This window comes from Suncus etruscus, chromosome 6, assembly GCF_024139225.1.
Source record: "Suncus etruscus isolate mSunEtr1 chromosome 6, mSunEtr1.pri.cur, whole genome shotgun sequence".
Classification (NCBI taxonomy): domain Eukaryota; kingdom Metazoa; phylum Chordata; class Mammalia; order Eulipotyphla; family Soricidae; genus Suncus; species Suncus etruscus.
The window spans coordinates 69,731,742-69,745,570 of NC_064853.1; the positions used below are offsets into that span (position 1 = coordinate 69,731,742).

At 38.2% G+C, this 13,829-nt stretch overlaps 1 protein-coding gene across 1 annotated transcript in view; it reads right to left on the reverse strand.

Annotated features, from left to right (window-relative positions):
* KIZ (kizuna centrosomal protein) overlaps positions 1-13,829 on the reverse strand; it is a 132,568-nt gene that overhangs the window by 81,326 nt on the left and 37,413 nt on the right.

Genomic DNA, 13,829 nt, shown 5'->3' on the forward strand with positions numbered 1-13,829 from the left:
CAGGAGTGACCCCTGAGCTCTGCTGGATATGCCCCAGAAACCAATCAATCAATGAATCAATAAAGTTTTTTTTAAAAAAAGTAAAACTTATAGCCAAAGACTAGAGTGAAATCTTCCTAGAAAAAAACAGAAAAAGACAAGAACTTATATTCTCATATCTGATAAAATATTCAGTCAAAAATATATATATAAACATCAAGGAAAACCATTATAAAATCAAGGGAAAAATTTAACAAAAAGATATAACTTTCGGGGCCGGAGAGATAGCATGGAGGCAAGGTGTTTGCCTTGCATGCAGAAGGTCGGTGGTTCTAATTCCGGCACCCCATAAGGTTCCTTGAGTCTGCCAGGAGCAATTTCTGAGCATAGAGCTAGAAATAACCCCTGAGCGCTGCCGGGTGTGACCCAAAAACCAAAAAAAAAATACCACAAAAAACAAAACAAAACAAAAAAAAACTTTCATTAATACATGTCCCTGGTACAGGTGCTCCAGATATATAAAACAAATCTTTAGGTTTTATATTTCATAACTTATATAAAAAGAGGTATAAAATATATAATTTATATAAAAGGAGATGTATAGCAGCATAATAATGTCAATAATACTACTTATATCAATGAATATTTAGAAAAATCAATTAAGAAACAATGGCCTTAAGAGAAGTTAATAGTCAGGTGAATAACGTGGAGCTAATGGAGCTGACCCTGGATTAGTTCCTGGCACTGCATATCTATCCCTGAGCACTGCCAAAAGTGACCCCTGAGCACAGAGTCAGTAGTAAGTCTTGGGGCACCACCTGGTATTTTCCAATCCTGCCACACTCACACCAAATAGACAGATATAAATCTTGAAAAATTTATATAATAAGTAGGCAATACTTTTATAAATACTGAACATAGAGGTCTCTGAGGAATTTGATGACAGAAGAAACCAAAGCAAAAAGAAAAAATGGGACTACATCAAAAAAAAAAAAAAAAAAGCTTTTGTATAGCAAAAAAGTTCCCATAAAAATGAAAAGGCAATCTACTGACTTGGAGAAAAATGCATGTACAAACATCAGAAAAATGTTTAATACTAAAACATGTAAAGAATTCACATAATTCAATAACAACAAACCAAGTATCCAATTAAAAATGAGAAGAAAATTTGAACAAACAATTCTTCAGAAAAGTTATATCGGGGGCCAGCGAGGTGGCGCTAGAGGTAAGGTGTCTGCCTTGCAAGCGCTAGCCAAGGGAAGATCGCGACCGTGGTTTGATCCCCTGGCGTCCCACATGGTCCCCCCAAGCCAGGGGCAATTTCTGAGTGCTTAGCCAGGAGTAACCCCTGAGCATCAAATGAGTGTGGCCCGAAAAACAAAAACAAAAAACAAAAACAAAAAAAAGTTATATAGGGCCCGGAGAGATAGCACAGCAGCGTTTGCCTCGCAAGCAGCCGATCCAGGACCAAAGGTGGTTGGTTCGAATCCCGGTGTCCCATATGGTCCCCCGTGCCTGCCAGGAGCTATTTCTGAGCAGACAGCCAGGAGTGACCCCTGAGCACCGCTGGGTGTGGCCCAAAAACCAAAAAAAAAAAAAAAAAAAGTTATATAGATGGCCAACAGAACTTCATTTATTATCAAGAAAACACAAGACAAAACCCACAATGAGATATCACCTGACAACTGTGAGGATGGCCTACATCAAAAATACAGAAAGCAACAATTGTCAGTGAAGGTATGGCCAAAAGAAACTCTCAGATACAGTGGATGGGAATACAATTCAATGGAGCCCTTATAAAAACTGTATGGAGGGCCAGAGCAATAATACAGCAGGTAGGGCATTTGCCTTGCATGCAGCCAATCCGGGACCAACCTGGGTTCCATCCCTGCATCCCATAAGGTCCCCTAAGCCTATCAGGATCAATTCTTGAGAGCAGAGCCAAGAGTAACCCCTGGGCATTCCCCAGGAATGCCCCCAAAACAAAAACAAAAACCAAAAAAACACAGCAACAAAAAATATATGGAGATTCCTTAAAAAGCTAAAAATAAAAATAACCAAGTGATCTAAGTACCATAAAATAAATACCATTCAGTATTTAAGTTAAAACTATAAGAATATTAATTCAAAGAGACATCACGCTCACTGCAGCTTTAATTGCAATGATACTGAAACATCCTAAATGTCAACTAATAAGTAACTAAATATGTTGTGGTACTTATACTAAATGGAACATTACTCAACAATTTAAAAAAGACAAAAATCTTGCCTTTTTCTTTATAATTTTATTAAATAACCATAATTTAAAAAGTTATTGAGATGATTTTTTGACATAAATGTTCTATCAAAATAAAAGTACCAATACTTATTAGAAAAATCCTTATTAGAAGACCTAAAACAAAACCAAATAGGAATGATGAAAAGTACAACTGAAACGAAAAATTCATTAGATGTTCAAAGATGTATCTGAGTGGGCAAACAAAGAGTTAGGGAACTTGAAGAAAGGGCAAAGGAACATTTGATAAAGAAAGAAGAAAACATCGAAGAGAAGCAAAACAAAACCTAAAAAAAAAAAAAAAACTTAAAAAACGTGGAACACCATTAAGTTAAGTAATATAGGCATCATCATGAAGGGGTAAATAGGAAGACACCAAATAATAAAAAGAGAAAATATCTGAAGACACAATGACTGAAACTTCCCAAATTTGTTGGGGGAAAAAAAGGAAAAATATAAATATCCAGAAAATTGACAAAATCCAACAAGTAGAACTCAAGGATACACTCAAAGAGACACATTATAATAGTTTTTGACTTATAAATTTGAATAACTGAAACCTATCTAACTTATAAACAACTTGATCATAAATCAAACAAGTTTAGAAAAAAGAGAGAGAGAAATATTTGGTGCCATTCATTTAACATTATGCTCATCACCGAGGGTTTAGTTTCCAGTCATAGAGGTGATTTTTGTGTGTAAGTGTGATGTACAATGGTTTTTACTGAAAAAAATTTACACGGGCCAGAGAGATAGCATAGCAGTTGGGCCTTTGCCTTGCATGCAGCCAATCCAGGACGGATGGTGGTTCAAATGTTGTCCCCTAGTCTGCTAGGAGCGATTTCTGAGCACAAAAGCCAGGAGTAACCCCAGAGCACTGCCGGGTATGACCCAAAAAGCAAAATTAAAAAAAAAATAAAAAAGAAATGTACAAAGAAAAATATGAAGGGAGTGATAGCACAGCAGTACGGTGTTTGCCTTGCATGCTTGCACACGGCAGACCTGGGACAGACCTGGATTCAATTTCTGGTATCCCAGATGGTCCCCTGAGCCCGCCAGGAGTAATTTCTGAACACAAAGCCAGGAGTAATCCCTGAAAGCTGCCAGTATGGCCCAAAGCAAACAAACAACAACATAAAAAAAAAAGTGAAGGGAAAGAGAGGAACATATATTCAAGAAAAAATATGAGTGTTCGGCAGATAAAGTGGTTTCTGTCGGACATTTATGTACTGCTACAAATTTTAAAAAAAAAAGGGGGGGGGGCCCGGAGAGATAGCACAGTGGCGTTTGCCTTGCAAGCAGCCGATCCAGGACCAAAGGTGGTTGGTTCGAATCCCGGTGTCCCATATGGTCCCCCGTGCCTGCCAGGAGCTATTTCTGAGCAGACAGCCAGGAGTAACCCCTGAGCACCGCCGGGTGTGGCCCAAAAACCAAAAAAAAAAGGAATATATGGGCTTAAAAGAGCTTAAATCTTACCTTATGTGATAAAAAATCAGGTTTAATGTAAGAATCTATTCTGCCCACTTCCATTCAATAAAGTTGTGTATGCTCTAGCTGGGAAAGTAAGGCAAGACAAAGACCTCAAAGTGTTACTGATTGTAAAGGAAGTAAAACAATAAATGCCAATGACACCATCTTGTCTAAGGCATCCTCAGTAATCTAATAAACTTTCTATTCTTTAACTAAAAAATAGGAAAAGAAAAAGAAAGAAGAAGGAAGGAAGGAAGGAAGGAAGGAAGGAAGGAAGGAAGGAAGGAAGGAAGGAAGGAAGGAAGGAAGGAAGGAAGGAAGGAAGGAAAGGAAGAAGGAAGGAAGGAAGGAAGGAGGGAGAGAAGGAGGAAGCGAGGGAGGGAGGGAGGGAGGGGGAGGGGAGGGAGGGAGGGAGGGAGGGAGGGAGGAGGAGGGAGGAGGAAGGAAGGAAGGAAGGAAGAAGGAAGAAAGAAGAAAGAAAGAAGAAAGAAAGAAAGAAAAGAAAGAAAGAAAGAAAGAAAGAAAGAAAGAAAGAAAGAAAGAAAAGAAAGAAAGAAAAAGAAAGAAAGAAAGAAAGAAGAAGAAGAAAAAGAAAGAAAGAAAGAAAGAAAGAAAGAAAGAGGGCCCTGGAGAGATAGCACAGCGGTGTTTGCCTTGCAAGCAGCTGATGCAGGAGCAAAGGTGGTTGGTTCGAATCCCGGTGTCCCATATGGTCCCCCGTGCCTGCCAGGAGCTATTTCTGAGCAGACAGCCAGGAGTGACCCCTGAGCACCGCCGGGTGTGGCCCAAAAACCAAAAATAAAAGAAAGGAAAAAAGGAAGGAAGGAAGGAAGGAAGGAAGGAAGGAAGGAAGGAAGGAAGGAAGGAAGGAAGGAAGGAAGGAAGGAAGGAAGGAAGGAAGGAAGGAAGGAAGGAAGGAAGGAAGGAAGGAAGGAAGGAAGGAGAGAAAGAGAAAGAAAGAAAGTAAGAAAGAAAGAAAGAAAGAAAGAAAGAAAGAAAGAAAGAAAGAAAGAAAGAAAGAAAGAAAGAAAGAAAGAAAGAAAGAAAGAGAAGAAAGATAAAGAAAGAAAAAGAAAAGAGAAAAAGAAAAGAGAAAAAAGAAAGAAGAGAAAAATCCCATTTGTACTGGAGTTGTATTCAGTTTTTTGAGTGAGGAGAGTCCTGTACATATCTTTTTTTTTGGGGGGGGGGGGCGGGATTTGGGTCACACCCGGCAGTTCTCAGGGATACTCCTGGTTCTAAGCTCAGAAATCACTCCTAGCAGGCTCGGGAATCATATGGGATGCCGGGATTCAAACTACCATCCTTCTGCATGCAAGGCAAATGCCTTACTTCCATGCTATCTCTCCGGCCCCCTGTACATATCTATTAAGGCCAGCTCTCCAAATCATCATTTAAAACGGTTCCTTAATTTCTCATTGGTTTTTCTGTCTGGTTATTCTGTTCAATGATGGGGATGGGGTGTTCAAGTGTCCTACCACTATTTTGTTGCTGTTAATATATTCTTCATAGGTCTGAGTAGCTGCTTTAAGAAGTTTGTTGGTCTTAACTCCTAGGGATATACCTTAGGAACACAAAAATACAATATAAAAATTCCTTCCTCACACCTATATTCATTGCAGCACTATTTACAATAGCCAGACTCTGGAAACAACCAAGATGCCCTTCAACAGATGAATGGCTAAAGAAACTGTTGTATATATACACAATGGAATATTATGCAGCAGTTAGGAGAAATGAAGTCATGAAATTTTCCTGTAAGACATTTTTGCAATAATATTCAGAGACAAAGAGAGAAGGGCTGGAAGGTCCAGCTCACAACATGAAGCTCACCACAAAGAGTGGTGAGTGCAGTTAGAGGAATAACTACACTGAGAACCATCACAACAATGTGAATGAATGAGGGAAGTGGAAAGCCTGTCTAGAGTACTGGTGGGGGTGCGGTGAGGAGGAGGGAGATTTGGGAGATTTGGGACATCGGTGGTGGGAATGTTGCACTGGTGCAGGGGGGTGTTCTTTACATGACTGAAACCCAACTACAATCATATTTGTAATCAAAGTGTTATGATATTAAAAAATAATAAAAAAGAAGTTTGTTGGTGTTAATTTGGTGTGTGTGTATATATATACATATACAGATACATATGTATAGAGTTAAATTCTCTTGCTAAATTGACTTTTTAATCCTTATGTTCATTCTATCTTATCATACTTAGCTTGAACTCCACTTTGCTATAATTATGGTCATATGTCTGTATGATTATTTTCTAACCTTTTTATTTTCAGCCTGTGTTTATTTGGTTTTTGGTTTGTTTTTGGGTTTTTTCTTTTTTTGGGGAGGGGGGCACACCGGTGATGCTCAGGGTTACTTCTGGCTGCTCAGAAATCACTCCTGGGTTGGGGACCATATGGGATGCCAGGGGATCGAACCATGGCTCATCCTAGGCTAGCACTTGCAAGGCAGACACCTTACCTCTAGTGTCACTGATCTGGCTCCTGGTTTTTTTTCTTTCCTTTTTTTTTAAATATAAATTCTTTGTTTATTTTTTTGTTTGTTTGTTTTGTTTTGGGGGGCCACACCCGGCAGTGCTCAGGGGTTACTCCTGGCTGTCTGCTCAGAAATAGCTCCTGGCAGGCACAGGGGACCATATGGGACACTGGGATTCGAACCAACCACCTTAGGTCCTGGATCAGCTGCTTGCAAGGCAAACACCGCTGTGCTATCTCTCCGGGCCCAAATATAAATTCTTTATTTAAGCACCATGATTACAAACATGATTGTAGTTGGGTTTCAGTCATAAACAGAACACTCCCCTTTACCACTTCCCACCACCAATGGCCCCCCTCCTTCCCATCCCCTGCCTGTATTATTCCTGTATTATTAAGTTATTTTTTATTGTGGTCGAAGTGAATTACAATTCTTTCACAGTAATATTTGAGGAACATAGTGACAATGAGTGAGGGGCATTCCACCATCAGTGTTGTCCTCCTCCACCCGTTTACAGTTATTTTTCTTAAGTTTAGTAAGCTAGTTTCCTTCCTTCCTTCCTCCCTCCCTCCCTCCCTTCCTTCCTTCCTTCCTTTCAGGATAAGTGTTAAAAATTACAATAGTAACGGTGTGAGTGTGGCAATTGCCATTATTTGTATAGGCCCAGCAAAATATGGGAAAATGAAAAAAAAAGCCTTGGCCTAATTACAAGGAGGCCTCACTCTGAAGTTTCTTCAAACCTAAAATTATTATTAAAAAAAAAAAAAAAACAAAAAAAAACCTCTGTGTGCCTTCTGTGGTGAGAAAGGAATTTGCATACATAATATTTTCCTATTTTAATGTGCTTATGCAAAAGAAGAACAATGCCACAAGTACTATTGGTGCATCTGAGGGCCGAGGGAACAAGTCCAACATTCCCTGTAACTTGGTTCTAACATGAATTCTAAACAGAAATGGTTTTTGTTTTCTAATCAATCCAATTACTCTACGCTTTTTGAGCAAGGCATGCTATCCATTGATATTTAGAGAGATTATTGACATGAAGTAATTTTTGCCATTTTTTTCGATGAGGATTTCAGAAACTTTTTGTTTTTCCTTACTTTTCCTGCTGGCACTTTGTTATCGACCTCTTGTGTAGTGACCAATTTCCATTTGCCTCTTCTTATTTTCTTTTAAGTATATTTGCCTTGAAGTTAGCATGTATTTATATCAAAATTCTAAGTTTATTTACACTTTGAACTTAAAGTAACCTTCAAATTCAATTAAGTATATTTCTGCTTATGAAAGGTGTTTCCTTACCTTATAGAAAAGACAAGTTAGTATTTCTTGTAGAGCTGTTAGAAGCAATAAATGCCTTTTGCAGCTGTTTGCTTAAAAATGTTTCTGTCATTTCTTTAAATGTGTATGATAAAACTGGCATGATAAAAAATTTTTGATTGAAAGTTTTTTCATTCAAAACAGAATACCATTCCTTTTGGTCTGCAGAACTTCATTTCAGATATCCAATGCAAGTCTTTGATTTTGATTTTATCTTGCTATTTTGAGGAGTATCTTTTCTCTCTCTCTCATTCTTGCCATTTTAATTACAATATATCTTGGTATTTTGCTTCGGTTTATTTGGTTTAGAGTTCTCTGGGCTTCCATATCAGAGTAATAAGTGACCATTCTCAGAATAGGGGAAATTATTACCTATTATCTCTTACAACAACAAATTTCTCTCTTAACTCTCCTGAAATCCCTATGATGAAGATGCTGTTCTTCTCAGTAATATCCACTAAACATCTTACATTTTCTTCAATTTTTAAGTGTTTTCTTTCTTGATAATTTCATCTTCCTTGTCCTTCAGAGTTCTGTTAGTAAAGTATTTATCAGTTTAGCTACTGTACTCTATATCTCATTCATTTCTATTTGACGTTTTCATACATTCTTCGCTCATAGTTTTTCTAAGTTTACTGATGCTCTTATTGAATAATTTAATTTTACTAAAATCAATGGTTGAGTATAGGAGTTAAGATGCCTGCCTTGCATATGGCAGCCTTGGCTCATATCTCTGCTACTACATATGGTCACCCCAGAAATGATTCCTGAGGGTCAGGAGTAAGCCCTGAGCTCAATCAGGTATAACTCCCTCCCCCTAATTACCTATTTAACAAAAAATACTGTTGATATTGTAAGTCTTTTTCAATTGTTTAGAATGTCCTAGTGTGTTTAAAGACCTCCCTATACTTTTGTCCACATTAATCATTATGCTTTCTCCATTATGCCTGATGCTTTGTAAGGAATATGGATTATGTTTCAAGTAAGAGAATCTGAACAATGATAAGGACACATACTCATATAATCAAGTCAGTGCTATTAGCAGTAAATTCGGATTACTGCTAGGATTTGTTTCACAAATTCCTTATTGTAGTACAATGCCAAGTTCTAGCAGTCCTGAGTTCTAGCCCTAGTGTACATAGATGTTGGTGTCTGATCCAATATATAATTTTGATTACATGTAGTATATATATTTATATATATAAATACCAGAAGTGTTGTTTTTATTTATTTTATGTTTTTATGTTTTTGGTTTTTGGGTCACACCCGGCAGCACTCAGGGGTTACTCTGATTACTCCTGGCTCTATGCTCAGAAATCGCTCCTGGCAGGCTTGGGGGACCATATGGGATACTGGGATTCGAACCACAACCTTCTGCATGCAAAGCAAACGCCTTACTTCCATTCTATCTCTCCAGCCCTGTTGTTTCTATTTTTTAAAGAATACAAATAATACTTTAATAAAATAAATATATTGAGAAGTAAATTAAGTCCCAATCTCCAGGCTGTCAAAATTATTTAAAATAATCCCTTAAAAACTTGACTTCTTATAAAATGATTGACATGCAGTTGCATTCTATATTACATTAAATTTTTAAAAACTAAACTGTAGGAGTTGAAGAGTTAATAGAGCAGGTAGTACAAAACCAACTCAGGCTGATCCCTGGCACTCAATAAGGTCCCTAAAGCCCTGTCAGGGGTAATGCCTGAGAGCATAGCAGGAATAAACCTTGAGCAATACTGGGTATGGTCTTAAAATAGAAAAGTATACATTAGTGGAGGAAATGAATCAAACAATAAGAAAAAAGAATAAACCTGGGATTTAGTTAATATCAATGTAGGGCAGGGGTCTCAAACTCAATTTACCTGGGGGCCGCAGGAGGCAAAGTCGAGGTGATCCTTGAGTGCAAAGTCAGTAGTAAGCCTTTAATATTGGGGGGTGTGACCCAAACAACTAAAACAAAACAAAACAAAAAAAGATTCCTCTAGGGCAGGGCCACAAAATGTTGTATGGAGGACCGTTCGCGGCCCACGGGTTGCGAGTTTGAGACCCCTGATGTAGGGGGTCTCAGAAGCCAAAAATATGACAAACTTTAAATTATTATTTAAGATGTTAATAATGATGAAAACTGGGTACAGAAACTAAGAACACTCAAAATTGTATCTGTAACTTTTCTTCAAACCTAAAATTATTATTTAAAAAAATCTCTGTGTGCCCTCTGTGGTGAGGAATGAATAAGTACGACAAATGTTCTTAAATTTAAAACAGATAATAAAAAAGTGCTAGAAATCTAATGCACAGTAAGTAAATATGGATAATGATACTGTATTATAATAAAGTTGCTAAGATATAACTCAATTATATAAATGATCACAAAGAAGTAATGTGACTACTTTGATACAGTACTTGTACTTGATAGCATCTTTTGTTTTTGTGTCACATATGATGGTGATCAGGGGTTATTCATGGCTCTGCATTCAGAAATCACTCCTGGCTCGGGAGACCATAGGGGATGATGAGATCAAATCCGGGTCTGTCCTGGGTCAGCTGAGTACAAGGCAAACACCCTACTGCTGTGCTACTACTCCAACCCTCATAATAGCATCTTTTTTTTTTTTTTTTTTTTTTTGATTTTTGGGCCGCACCTGTGACGCTCAGGGGTTAGTCCTGACTATGCGCTCAGAAATTGCTCCTGGCTTGGGGGACCATATGGGATGCTGGAGGATCAAACTGAGATCTATCCTAAGTTAGACACATGCAAGGTAAACGCCTTACCACTGCACCATCACTCCGGCCCCTCATGATAGCATCTTAAAAAAAAGTGGAAATCAAAAATTCACTTAAACATTATTTATAACCCTGAAAATTTACTAGCAACCTATAAGCTTACTAAATAACATCGTGATTTTTTTTTTAAATGAGGCAACTTGAAATGAACTCAAAGGGCTGAAGTACTTTGATTTGCATGTAGAAGCCCCAGGATTCAATTCCTGGTGCCATATGGTCCCACGCACTATCACTTGTGGACATTCCAACTCAAAGTTTGTATATATGATAAGTGAAAAAAATTCAAAAATTAAACAGTATTCTTAAACCTATGTAAAAATAAATCTAAACACAAGAAAAAGAAATGAACTGTGTTTGGATGGCATAGTCTCAAGAACATGAACATTGCTATTACTGCCAACACGTCCAGGAAGTCACTTACTCTCTTGTGTTTCCCAAAAATTCACTCACTCTGGAAAATTTATTCAAATGAAATTATATATGTGATTTTTCTTGATTGGATTCTTTCACCTGCCATAATATTTTAAAGATCTATCTGTAGTACAGCATCTATAACTATGTCAACAAGCCAATTTGGACCACCATCTAACACCATGTACAAAGGTCAAATCCAAATGGGTTAAAGATCTTGATATCAGACCTGAAACTATAAGGTATAGAGAAGAAGACATAGGTAAAATACTCCATGACGCTGAGATTAAAGGCATCTTCAAAGAGGAAACATCACTATCCTAACAAGTGGAAGCAGAGATAAACAAACTGGACTACATTAAAATGAGAAGCTTCTATACCTCAAAGGAAACAGTACTGACAGAACTTAACAAGAAAAAATATCTCACCCCATCAAAAAATGGAGAGATGGGGCCGGAGCATTGGCACAAGCGGTGGGGCATCTGCCTTGCCTGCGCTAGTCTAGGATAGACTGAGGTTCGATCTCCCAGCGTCCCATATAGTCCCCCAAGCCAGGAGCGATTTCTGAGAACATAGTCAGGCGTAACCCCTGAGCGTCACCAGGTGTGCCCCGCCCCCCCCAAATAGAGAGAAGAAATGAACAGACATTTCCTCAAAGAAGAAATACAGATGACCAAAAGGCACATGACAAAATGTTCCACACACTAATCATCAGGAAGAAGCAAATTAAAACAACAATGAGATAACATCTTATGCCACAGAGAATGACACATATCACAAAGAAAAAGAACAATCAGTGCTGGCAGAGATGTGGGGAGAAAGAAACTCATTCACTGCTGGTGAGAATGCTGTCTAGTTCAGCCTTTATGGAAAACAATATGGAGATTCTCAAAAAACTGGAAATTGAGCTCCCATGATCCAGCTATACTACTCCTAGGGATATACCTTACAAATATATAAATACAATACAAAAATTCCCTCTGCATGTCTATGTTCAGTACAGCTCTATTTACCTTAGCCAGAATCTGGAAACAACCCAGAAGCCCAACAACAGATGAGTAGCTAAAGATATTGTGTATATATACCAATGGAATAGTAGGCAGCTGTCATAAAAAATAAAGTCATGAAATTTACCTTTACATGGATAGACATGGAAACTATTATGCTGAGTGAGAAATGAGTCAGAGGGAGAGCGATAGACACAGAATAGTCTCAATCATCTGTGAGATTTAAGAAAAATAAAAGACAGCATGATAATACCCAGATACAACAGAGATAAGGGCTGGAAGAACCAACTCTTTGATAGGAAGGTTAGCACAGAATGAATGGTGAGTGCTGTTAGAAAAACACCTACACCAACAACTATCATGAGGATAGTGAATGAGAGAAATAGAATGCCTGTCTCAAATACAGGCAAGGGGTTGGGGGAAAAGGAAGATGTGGGCATTGGTGGTGGGAAGGTTGCACTGATGAAGGGGTATACATTTTATGAGTGAAGCCCAACTACAAACATATTTGTAACCACAGTGCTTAAATATATTATTAAAATAAATAAAGTTAATGAAGTGAGAAGGGTGGTACTTAGTCCATATGACTGCTCTCATTAGATGTCAGAGATTAATCTCTCTCCATATACCTACATAAGAGACCCCACAAAGACAAAGGGCGGACAGCAATCTGCAACCCAAGAAAAAAACTCTTCCTAGAAATCAACCCTACCAGCAACTTGAACTTAAACTTATAGCTTTCACACCTTGGATAAAGAATTTCTAAGAGAAGCCACTTATTCTATAATATTTTTTTCTATAGCCTGAGCCAGTTAAGAGATCATGCCACTAAGAATTTTTTTTGGTGTTACTGGGAAGTGAACCCAGAGCATTTTTGACACATGTAAGGTATGTACTCCATTATTGAGCAACATTTCAGCCTGACAATGTTAATTTTAATTCTTCCACTTTGCAAATTATAGCCAAGACAAAGGTAAACAAATTTTAACAATTCAGGCCACTAAGGTGTTTTTGTCATTAATTTTAATAGTGGATAAAATAACAAATTTTAAAATGAATTCATTAAGCTTAAACTTCAAACGTAGATTGTCTAAGTTATTTTCCAAGGTAAATCAATATAAAATCAATGTTACACAGCAGTAGGGCACTTGCCTTGCATGCGACTGACCTGGGACGAAATCAGGTTTAATTTCTGGCATCTCAAATGGTCCCTTGAGACTGCCAGGAGTGATTTCTGAGTACAGAGCCAGGAGAAACCCTAAGCATGGCCAGGTGTGGCCCAAGTCCCTGCCCTCCCAATCAATATGTTATAAATTACAACAATTTCATTAACTCATTTCAACAAAAAGAAGGAAGACCATTTTCTTTACAATTATTACTGTCTGAGAATATCATGACAACACTCCTGCATTGTTTTGTTTTTGTTTTAGGGCTATATTCACAGTACTTAGGGCTTACTCCTAGCTTTGCACTAAGGAATCACTCCTAGAAGTTGTCCGAGAACTGTAAGGGGACCTGGGGACCAAATTTGGGTCAGCCACATGCAAGACAAGTGTGCTACCTGCTGTACTATTATTTTGGCCTGACATACCTGTATTTTATTTTATTTTTTTGGTTTGGGCTCACACCCTGCAGTGCTCAGGGGTTACTTCTGGCTCTTCGCTCAGCAATCACTCCTGGCAGGCACAGGGGACCATATGGGATGCCAGGATTTGAACCACTGTCGGTCCTGGATCAGCTGCATGCAAGACAAATGCCCTGCCACTGTGCTATCTCTCCGGCTCCCAACATACCTATATTCGTTAATAATTCAATATGCCCACTATCTGTTGCCCAGTTCTCAAATGTCTCTCTGGATATAACTAAGACTTAAAAGTAAAAGAATTGAGTAAAACTGAATAAAGAAATGTCAGAGCTGGAGAGATAGTATAGTGGGTAGGGTATTTGTCTAGTACACAACCAGACTGGGTTCAATACCTAGTACTGTATATGGCCCTGAGTGATTCCTGAGCGTAAAGCCAGCAATAAGCCCTCAGTACCACTAGGTGTGGCCCCAAAACAAAACCAACCAAACAAAATGTGCAAGAACTAGTGC